At 44.6% G+C, this 11,769-nt stretch overlaps 1 pseudogene across 1 annotated transcript; it reads left to right on the forward strand.

Moving 5' to 3' along the window:
- Positions 1–1,549: 1,549 nt before the first annotated feature.
- Positions 1,550–9,651, forward strand: LOC308266121 (glyceraldehyde-3-phosphate dehydrogenase-like; annotated as a pseudogene). The gene is made up of 5 exons: positions 1,550–1,654; positions 1,875–2,533; positions 2,790–2,979; positions 5,659–5,672; positions 9,410–9,651. The product of its transcript is annotated as a glyceraldehyde-3-phosphate dehydrogenase-like (transcript).
- The last annotated feature ends 2,118 nt before the right edge of the window (positions 9,652–11,769 follow it).

Consider the following 11,769-nt stretch of genomic DNA (forward strand, 5'->3'; position numbering starts at 1 on the left):
TTATGTATTAAAATCCTTCCTCCCAAGATGATGGCATTAGGTAAAGGCATGGTGGGGGGGGTTAGGTTGTAAGGGTAGAGTCTGCTGAATGGGATTACTGCCTGTAATGGTTTGGATATAGAATGCCCCCCCCATGCACTAATGCTCAGAGGCAGTATGATTAAATTACAGAGGTGCTAATCTCACCAGTTGTAAATCCATTGCAATGGATTTATTGGGTGGTAACTTAGGTGGGATATAGCTGTGTGGGTCACTGAGGGCATGGCCTTGGGGACTGTGCATGTGTCCTTGAACGCCCTCCATGAGCTTGTTTCCTGCCTCTGTGATGTGAGAACAGAACCCTGCATGCTTTCTCTCTGTTTCCTGCACCATGTCCTGAGATTTGCAGACTTTACCTGGCCTAACATTAACTACACCTGTGAAATCTCCAGAAATGTGAGCAAATAAATCTCCTTCTAAGTTGTTGCTGTTGGGTTTTTTTCTTGGTGGAAGGGGGGAGGGGTCACAGCAGTGAGACTGCTGACTAAAATAGGACCTATATAAAAGAAGCCTAAGAGAAACCACTTGCCCCTTCTACCATGTAAAGACACAGAAAGAAGCCATTTACAAGATGGAAAGGTGACCCATCACCTTTATCTTGGACACTGAATCTGCCTTGATTTTGGATTCCCCAGGTTCCAATATGTAAGAAATAAATTCTGGCTTTTTATAAGCCACTCAGCTAATGGTATTTTTGTTATAGCAGCTTAAACAGACTAAGACACACACACACACTTATGATTCCTAATGGCCTGAAGGTCTAACTGTGTCACATCCGTCCATCTGCAGGTTGTGCAGCACTGTTTAAGCCTTGTGATGCTCATCTCTGCAACAGTCCCTTTGCTTTGCTTTCTTTATTAATCAACGTTCACTAATGATTGATTCTTCTTTCTTTAGGTGTTTTTTTTTTTTCCTTTGAGAGACTGGGGATGGAACTCAAGGGCATTCTACTTCTGAGCAACACCCCCAGCCCTATTTTTTATTCTTTATTTTGAAACAGGGTCTCACTGACTTGCAAAGGGCCTCACTAAGTAACCAAGGCTGGCAGAGAATCTACAGTTCTCCTGTCTCCACCTCTCAAACGGTGGGATTACAAGTGTGCACCACCACACCAGGCTAGATGTGTTATTAATGTTAATCGTATAACTGCCAAATCTTACTGGCCCAAGAGTCATTTTGTAACTTTATCAAAATGTTTTTATATAGCTTGCCTCTGGCTCATTATGTAATGGTTTTATACTTAACACCTAGGCAGTAATTTTTAAAACTATCCTTATTGTTTTCTCCTGACTTAACATTTTCAACTGTAAAATACAGAAAAATATTAAGTAAAAATTTATTCATAATACCACCATATAGTTGCAACATAATTATGTTTTCTTTGCTAACAAAGTTTATTTCTGGGCAGCTGTGAGTAGTCTGCCTTTTATAAAATATCTTTGGTCTCTGCTTCTTCCCTTTGACAGACACCACATCTTCTTGTACAGTTCCGCTGTGTCCCTGAGACACCATGCTGAAGGGTGGAGTGAGCGGACTTGGCTATATTAGGCGCTTGTTAACCAGTGCTGCTTTCAACTCTGGCAAAGTGAATATTGTCATCATCAAAGACCCTTTTGTACCGGGCATGATGGCACACACCTGTAATCCCAGTACTTGGGAGGCTGAGACAAGAAGATTTCAGGTTCAAGGACAGTCTCAGCAAGAAGTGAGACTCTCATCAACGTAGTGAGACCTTATTTTCAAATAAAAATAAAATAGGACTGGGGGTGTGGCTCATAGGTAGAATGCCCCTGGGCTCAATCCCCAGTACCACATATACACAAAAAGACCCTTTCATTGACCTCAACTACATAGTCTACATGTTCCAGTATGATTCTACCCACAGCAAGTTCTGGGTACCGTCAAGGATGAGAAGGGGAAGCTTATCATCAATGAAAAGCCTATTTCCATCTTCCAGGAGCAAGATCCCACCCACATCCCATGGGGCGCTGCTGATGCTGAGTATGCTGTGAAATCTAATGGAGTCCTCACTACCATGGAGAAGGCCAGGGGGTTATTGTCCCCACCCCTTCTGTTGATGCCCCTGCCCCCATTCATGATGGGTGTGAGCCATGAGAAGTATGACCACTGTCTTGAGATCCTCAGCAATGCCTCCTGTATCAACTGGTTAGCCTCTTGTCCAAGGTCATCTACAACATGGTAGAGGGCATGGTAGAGGGCATGGTAGAGGGACTCAGGACCACCATCTGTCTATACAATCACTGCCACTGAGGGGATCATGGATGGCCCCTATGGGAAACTGGCATGAGTACCATGGATCTGCCCAGAGCACTGCTCACTAGTGCCACTGAGGCTGTGGGCAAGGTCATTCCCCAGCTGGATGGAAAACTCACTGGCCTGGCCTTTCATGTGCCCCCCCCCCGTATCCGTCATGGACTTGACATGCTGCCTGGAGACAGCTGCCAAACATGACCTCAAGAAGGTGGTGAAGCAGGTGTCCTGGGACCTTTCAAAGGCATCTTGGGAGCCAGGGGAGTTGGCGCACACTTGTAACCCCAGCAGTTGGGAGGCTGAGACAGGAGGATTGCAGTTCACAGACAGCTTAAGCTACTACTTTGTGAGGCCCTTTGCAACTCAGTGAGACTTTGTTTCAAAATAAAGAATAAAAAATAGGGCTGGGGGTGTAGCTTGGAGGTAGAATGCCCCTGGGTTTCATCCCTAATACTGCAAAAACAAAAACAAAAAACAAGGCCTTCCTGGGCCACACAGAAGACCAAGCTGTCTCCTGTGACTTCAGCAGTAACACCCACTCTTCCACTTTGATTCTGGGGCTGGCATCACCCTCAATGACCACTTTGTCAAGCCCATTTCCTGGTATGACAACGAATTTAGTTACAGCAACAGGGTGGTGGGCCTCATGGTCTACATGGCCTCCAAGGGGTAAGAACCCCTGCAACACCAGCCCAGAAAGAACACAAGAGGAAGAGAGAGGCCCTCGGCTTCTGGGGAGCCCCCACCCCAACTCTGTCCCCTAAAACAATGAGCATCTCCCATTAGCCCAGTTTCTGTCCCAGACTCCCTGAAGATTTGGGGGGTGAGGGCTTGAGGGAGGCCTACGGTCATACACCATCAATAAAGTCCACTGCACCCAACTCCCAGAGACCTCAGCGTTAATGAAATATAGCTGACATACCCTAAAATCCACCTTTTTTTTGTTTGTTTGCAAGAGATAAATTTTTTTATTAATTCATTTTTTAAATTGGTGCATTGTAGTCATATATCAATCACATTGGAGTACAAGACTTGAGAGGATATACAAGCACACATCATCCAATTAGCCCTCCTCCAGCCCCCGTCCCATTCCCTCCCCCTCCCTCCATCCCACGCTTCTTTGGTGATTTACTTTGACACATTTGTTTATGTACCTCCTGCGTTTTAAAGAGGCTCCGTCCTCCAGTATTACATACCCTCTGATTGGTCACATTAGTTGCTTCACTATAGGGCCCTTTCTATAGCTCAACCTCTTCCTGTTGTCCTTTTCCTCCTAGTTATTGCTGATTAAGAGAAGCGTCTGATTTATATTTTCTGCGATATTTCTCTGTGCATGCTGCGTTGCAAGTACCGATCCCACTCTTGATGGTCCCAGTAGTGGCCTGGCTACTCAGTGGACTGATCCAGACCTCGCTGGCTCAAGCAGTGGCCTTGCCTCATGGGAGGCCCCAGTTCTGATCTCGCTGGCCCCTGCACCGGTCTAACCCCTAAGCTGGCTTTGGTCCCGGCCTTGGAGGCCGCAGGAGTGAACTTGCCTCACGCCAGGCTCCGATGCTGGCCATTGGCCCCTGCACCGGCCTAACCACTTGGCAGGATTCCAATCCCAGCCTCGGAGGCCCCAGCACCGGCCTATCCTCACGGCAGGCTCCAATGCCGGCCTCGTTGGCCCCAGCACTGGCCTAACCCCTCGGCAGGTTCTGTTCCCGGCCTAGGAGGCCCCAGCACTGGCCATGTCTCATGTCAGGCTCCGATGCTGGCCTCGCCTCACGGCAGGCTCCGATGCCAGCCTCGCTGGCCCCAGCACCGGCCTAACCCCTCAGCAGGCTCTGATGCCGGCCTCGCTGGCCCCAGCACCGGCCTAACCCCTCAGCAGGTTCCGGACCCGACCTCGGAGGCCCCAGCACAAGCCTTGCCTCATGGCAGGCTCCAATGCCTGCCTCGCTGGCCCCAGCATCGTTCTAACCCCTCGGCAGGTTCCAATCCCGGCCACGGAGGCCTCAGTAGTGGCCTTGCCTAACAGCAAGCTCCGATGTCGGCCACTGGCCCCGGTGCCCGCCTAACCCCTCAGCAGGTTCCGATCACTGTCTCTGTGGTTATTATTTCAAAGGTTCCAGGTGTAATGTATCAGATCTCTGCCTTCCGTGAGTATTGGCCACTGGCATTGCCACTGCCTCCACTGTTCCAAATCCTTCCCAGGCTCTTTTTCCACTCTGAATGTTGTCCAGTGTTCCTAAGCATGCGTGATGGTAGCATTCGACATTTGGTGTAATTTCTCCAAAAAAATAAAGTTGGTAGGATCCGGTTTCTACTTCTCCTGAATACAAGTCTCCACCACCATCGCGGAGAACTCTTTCAACACCGCATTTCTCCTTGGTCTCCGCTAAACTCTCTCCTTACAGGTGATGTCTGAGATTCTTAACAATATAGAGAAATAGCAGTCCTCTTTCACGGTGAATTTTTCCATAAGTTCCAGTGCATTTAGATAAGTTTTGTCTGCATCTCCAGTGTCCTGGCATCCATAACAGCTTTCTTACCTCCTCTTCGATATTTTTCTTTATCTTTTTCTGTTCTGGGCCCTGTTTCTCCAGGGGTCTGGCGTGCTACTCGCAGTTCGGCCCGGGGCCCAGAGTCCCGCGACCCGGCCCCTGCCCAGAGCCCAGCATCTTACTGGGCCCGGTTTCTCCAGGGGTCTGGCGTGCTACGCGCAGTTCGGCCCGGGGCCCAGGGTCCCGCGATCCGGGCCCTGGCTAGTGTGCCCCACGAACGACCCCTGCCCAGAACCCAGCGTCTTACTGGGCCCGGTTTCTCCAGGGGTCTGGTGTGCTACTCGCAGTTCGGCCCGGGGCCCCTAAAATCCACCTTTTTTAGTTAGGTGATGGCACACACATATAATCCCAGTACTTGAAAGGTTGAGACAGGAAGATCGTGGATTTGAGGCCAGCCTCAGCAATTTAGCCAGACCCTCAACAACTTAGTAAAATCCTGTAAATAAAATAGGGCTGAGGGTGTAGCTGAGAGGTAGACTGCCTCTGGGTTCAATTTCAAGCAGCACAAAAGAAAAAATGAAACCACCCATTTTAATTATACAATTCAGTGACTTATTACTAACCATACAGAGTTGTGTAACACAATCCCTTTTTAGGACATTTTTCATCAATTCAAATTGATCTCTTGTGCTTATTCCTACCTCCTGCTCCAGGCAACCACTCATCTACTTTCCATTTGTATAGATTTACCTCTTCTGGATATTTCATTTCATCTACGTAAATTATACAATATTTTTTAGCATATCTTTGAGATTCATCTATGTTATAGCATGTGTCTGTAACCTGTTCCCTTTTATTGCAGGATAGTCTTCCCTTGTACGGCTAGAACACATTTTACTTGTTAACTCAACATTTGATGAGTGATTGGATGGTTTCCACTTCTTGCCTGTTATGAATAACACTGCTGTGAACATTTATAAGTACAAGTATTTTTATGGGCATAGCTTTTAATTTCCCTTTGGTACATGTCTGGAAGTGAAATTGTTTTATTGTTTAATAGCTTTATGTTTAACTTTGTAAGAAACTACCGAATTCTTTTTTTCTTTTTTGGGGGTGGGTGGAATGCTGAGAACAGCAAGAACATTCTACCTCCAAGCTATACCCCCAGCTCTTTTTTTTTTTTTTAATTTTTTGTTTTGAAACAGGGTCTTACAAGGTGTGCACCACCACTCCTGGCTCTAGCAGACTCTTTTTAAAATCAGCTGCACTGCTGGGCATGGTGGCTCACACTTGTAATCCCTGCGCTTGGGAGGTGGAGACAGGAGGATCGCGCAGGTTCGAAGCCAGCCGGGCTGGCTTAAGAGATCCTGTTTCCAAAAATAAAAAAGTATAAAATAGGTCTGGAAGTGTAGCCCAGAGGTAGAAGGGTTTCCAGGAACCCCAGTACCACCAAAATAAATAAATAAATAAATAAATAAATAAATAAATAAATAAAATCAGCAGCACTATTTTAAATTCCCACCAGTAATGTATGAGGATTCTTTCTTCAAATTATTGCCAACACTTGATATTGTGGACTTTTGATTATGTTAGTTCTAGTGGCTATGAAACAGAATCTCATTGTGGTTTTATTTTTTATTTTTTCTCTTTCTTTTTGTTTCAGTTTTACTCCTTTTATTTTAAATTTATTTTTTATTTTTATGTGGAACATATTAAAAATGGCATACATTCAGACTGTGCTTGGTACCCTATCCCCCCTACTTCCTCTTCCCCTTCCTCCTCTCCCAACAATGAGTGTCCAGGTAACCATGCTATATTTAATGTGTATTTTCCTAATTAGTAATCATGTTAACCATCTTTTCATCTTCCTCATTGAACTATCCATCAATTCTTTTGTTCATTTCTGAAACAGTTGTCCTCTTATTGTTCATTTGGAGTTCTTTATTTATTCTACAAACAAGCCATTTATCACATATATGTTTCACAAAAATTTTCTCTGATTCTGTGACTGGTCTTTTGATTTTCTGATTAGTATGTTTTGAAGTGCAAAATATTTGATAAAGTCTAATATATCAATTTTTTCTCTTATGATCATGCTTTTACATCTTTCTCTCTGATCCATCTTGAGTTAATTTTTGTGTATGGTATGAGATTAGGATGTAAATTTACCTTTTCGCATGAGAGCATCTAATTATTCTAGTACCATTTGTTGAAAAGACAGTTCACATTGAATTAGCTTGACCCCTTTTTCCAGAAATCTATAGGCCATGAGTGGACTGCTTATTTCCGGGCTCTTAATACTATTCCATTGATTTGTATGTCTGTTCATATCAATTCCATGGTCTTGATTAGCAGAGTTCTATACTAAGTCTTGAAATTGGGAACTTGCTCATCTTTGTGTCAGTTCTAATCTACTTTCTGAATTACAGCCACCACTTGGTAGGGCTTGTCCATCCCCTGTCTTGCTGTCAGCTCCTGTACCTGGTTGCTTCCAGTGTCTCCCATATTAGGACAGCAAGGACTCCTCCACTTTCTCCTCCCTCTCTCCTGCAGTGTGGTAATGATTGACACAATGCACCCCAATCTGTTCACAACTCATCACACACGGAGAGCAAGATCTGTGGGCGCACTGGGGTAAATGAAGGCAACTGCTCACCATTTGAGGAGCTGACGGCAGCCCAGGCAGCACCCATGCCCCATCTGGCACACTGACGACTCTCCTGCTCAGCCTCCTATTAAGAGTTCTTTTAACAATTTTATGTCACATTGTAAACTGGATGATGAAAAGGATCCAGCATGCAAAGAACATTCAAGGACAAAGAACAGCAAACATCAGAGTTCTGGGCTGGAAAGGATGCTCAGGAAGACCAAAGCAAACCCATGCAGCTCGAGAAAAGAGATGAGGTATCGCAGTGGCTGCTACTGATTTGGTACATTCTGGCTACTCTCTGGTCACGGGGCTGAGAAGCTTGGAAAGAATTTTCAGGTGCTTCTTAGCAATTGACAGATCGATATAAACCTCCAACTTAGTCTGTGAGGACCGCTCTAAGCTGGATAAAGCCACTGACTGAACTGCAGATCGGATTCCACACTCAGTTTGTGTCTGAGCCATCTCATTCATACTCACACAGTTTCTGGAATGACCCGACCACCAAGGAAATACTTGGCCACCTTCCATGATGTTTATTATCTTGATTCATGCACAAAGTTACCCGGTTGCCAGGGGTCTGCTTGGGCCCTTCCTGCATTCCCAAGAGACTTTCACCATTGAATGTCAGCCAGTTAGGGACCTGTCAAGTTGCTCCCACCACCCAGAGCCTACCACAACAAAGCAGTAGGATTCATCTTCCCCCCCAGTGGGGAGCCCATGGCTCTCACCCAAATGATGGGGATCCCAGATGAGCCTCCACTTGTTAGAAATAAATTTTAGGGGAGCCATAAAGACTCAAGCAATTGAAAGTGAAAAAAGAGAGTTCTTTCTACGAGTCTATAATCCTATGCTATTTACTTTTTTTCTTTCTTTTCTTTTATCTTTTTCTTCTTCCTTCTCTTTCTTTCTTTCTTTCTTTCTTCCTTTCATTCTTTCTTTTCTTTCGTGTGTGTCTAAACCAAGGATCAAACCTCTTTTCTTTTTAAGTTCCTAGAGTCCAAGCTCTCAACTTGACATACTTTTTGAATCTCTGTCTGAGAGCTTATAGGCTGGCTACAGATCCTGTTTACACCTTCTGGAAAATTCTCTCTTAGGATATTTGGTGTCTCTCATTGTAATAGGACAAGAGGAACAACCCTGAAATCGAGTTGCTGTTATGATGGGAAGACAAATCCCCTTGCTCCCTGACCACCAAAAGAAACCCAAGACAAAGTCTCTTCTTGAATGTGTGCTGCCCTCGGCTCAGCTGATAGACTAGAAAATCTGACTTAGGAAGTATGGAGGGTGCGTGCATTTACAGAAGTCTTACAGTCCTTCTAAGTTTACATGTGTGAACGCACTTTCATTCTGAAAACACTTGGCTCATTCTAAAGCAAACAATCAGGTAAAAGAAAATTGTTGTCTCTCAGAGAAGTAGCTGGGGCGACCTTATTTGGAAGAATCTGGAATGGTGCTTGGGCTCTCTGTGACTCAAGAACATCTGATACCAGTTTATGGATTCCATGATTCATTAAAAGATTTTGGTTTACTCCTACTCTTGTTGTCCCTTGTCTTTATCCTAAAGATTTCCCTTCAAGCAGCCTTCAGTATTTTCCTGAACAGATTATTCCTGAGTTTATTGTGTGTGTGTGTGTGTGTGTGTGTGTGTGTGTGTACATATATATGCATACATATATAATTTTTTTGGCATGGTCTTTTTTTTCTAATTATGGGGATTTATGTCCCTGGGGTGGGACTTTTGAGTTCCTTTCTTGGGTGGGAGTTCAGTTTGGGCTTCAGATCAGAATGGCCCAGAATAACTGTCATTTAAAAGACTCTTCGTGTGTTGCAATTTTAAGGACCTCTCCTGATTGAGACTGAGCTCTATGTATAGGCACCAAGTAGGGTAGAGTATTTATAGCCCTGCTTTCTGTTCTAGGATTCCCATTACTTCAAAACACATTTAGCCCAATCCTCCACTCAGTCCTGGAGGAGGTGCAGCTGTGGGTGGTGTCTACAGATGTTATGGGAAGAAGGAAGATCTGGACCATCAGGGTTGATCAATCACCAGGGGCCTCTTTAAAACAGAGACGTGATTCGCCAGGTCTGCGGCGAGGGCTGAGAAGTAGTAGTCTTTTGTCGAATTTCCAGAAGATGCTGGTGCTGCTGGTCCAGGTGCCCTGCTTGGAGAATGACAGATCTAGAATATCCCTCAAATTTGCCTGAAGGGAAGACTCCCTGAGGTAGGTATTTTTTTTGTGCAACTTACTAAATTTTTCCCTTGAAAGCTGTCTGCCCTGGGATGTAGAGCCTATTGTTTCAAAAGCCTGTCCCTGCTCTGGTTCCTAGACACTTTTTCAACTGATGTCCAGTACTCTCCACTACCCCACTCACCAACTTTCTCCCACGTCCCGCACTTGTTCTCTCCCTTCCAACAGATATTCTTTTTTTTTCCACCTGTGGTACTGAGGATTGAACCCAGGGAATTCTACCTCCAAGCTATACCCCAGCCCTATTTTTTATTCTTTATTTTGAAACAGGGTCTCACTAAGTTGAGAAGGGTCTCACTAAGTTTCTGAGACTGATGCGAACCTGTGATCCTCCTGTATCAGCCTTCCAGTACTGGGATTACAAGCCTGCGCTACCACGCCCGGCTTTTGCTTCCAACAAACATTTGTTGACCATCTCCTGTGCTCCTTGGTGGGACTTAGCTCTAAGAAAGCCCTTGTCTAGCAGAAACAGATACTAAACAAGAAAACAGGGAAACAGGAGAACTACAGTTTGTGATCCATGCAAAGAGAGGGAGAAGTGATGGGAGCCATTCCTGCCGAGGTGGCCAGGGTGCTCTGAGGAAGATGCTAGGCAGATTTACATCCATCCCTCAAGCCTAAGCCACACTACTTGCTGAACAAGCCCTGTCTGGGGAGTATATCGTGTGTGTATGTATGTGTATGTGTGCATGTGTTTCTTTTTCTGGTACTAAGGACTGAACCCAAGGGCCTTCTATCTGCAAACTATATCCCCAGCCTTTTGTTAATTCAATTTTTTATTTGGAAACAGGATCTAACTAAGTTGCCGAAGCTGGCCTCAAACCTGCAACCCTCCTGTCTTAACCTCCCAAGTACTGGCATGACAAGTGTGTGCTGCCATGCCCAGCTAGCATATCACCTTCGGTCCTAATGTTTCTTTCACTTTGAGTGCTTATCACCAGCCTCATCTGTGAGTTATTTAGAGATTAACCTGAGTAACATCATTACCTTCACCCAGGTTTCCCTAGCCAAATGTGAAGTCTTTCACCTGATTTTTTTTTTAAAACAAGGTCTTCCTAAATTGCTGAGGGTTTCACTAATTTGCTGAGGCTGGCCTTGAACCTTTGGTCCTTGTGTTTCACCCTTAAATTGTTCTTGCTTTGTAATGTGATGGCTACATTTTTGTGAGCACATGCTATACATTTAGAGACACCATCGCAAATTAGCCAGCAACACTGATAGATGATGCTATTATCTCCATATTATACATAGGGAAACCCAAACTTGGGGGAATTTAGTAACTTGCCCAAAATTTCACAATGAGCAAGGGACAGAGCTGAGATTCAAGTCCTAACACCCCAGTCATTTGATCACTACCAATCTTAAGGAATATGAGACAAGTGGATATTTTATCTTTATCTTTGCATCTTTAAGTTAAAAAATTAGAGATGCAGAAGAGTGCTAGCATTTGTGTATCACAAAGGTGAAAACAAAACAACAAAATAGGAGTATGCTTATATTCTTTTTGTTGTTGTTTGTTTTGTTGACATTGGGGATTGAACCCAGGGACATTCTACCTCTGAACTTTATTCCTAGCTCAATTTTATATTTTTGTTTCGAAACAGGGTCTTGCAAATCAGGCATGGTGGCACATGCTTGTAATCCTAGCATTGGGAGGATGAGATGGGAGGATCACAGTTCCCAGACAGCCTCAGCTACTTAGTGAGGCCCTTTGCAACTCGGTGAGAATTTGTTTCAAAATAAAGAATAAAAAACAGGGCTGGGTGTGTAGCTCGTGGGTAGAATGCCACTGGGTTCCATCCCTAGTACCGCAAACAAACAAAAAGTATATCAAATTGTTTTATTTTTTATTTTATTTTTTGTGGTGCTGGGGATTGAACCCAGGAGCATTGTACCTCAGAGCTACACCCCAGCCCTATTCTTTATTCTTTATTTTGAAACAGGGACTCACTAAGTTGCTGAGGGTTTCACTAAGTAGCTGAGGCTGGCCTCAAACCAGGATCCTTCTGTTTGAGCCTCCCAAGTACTAAGATTACAGGCATGTACCACACCTGGCTTTTATCAGATTGTTTTA

This window comes from Muscardinus avellanarius (assembly GCF_963383645.1).
Source record: "Muscardinus avellanarius genome assembly, chromosome: 8".
In the NCBI taxonomy this organism is placed as follows: domain Eukaryota; kingdom Metazoa; phylum Chordata; class Mammalia; order Rodentia; family Gliridae; genus Muscardinus; species Muscardinus avellanarius.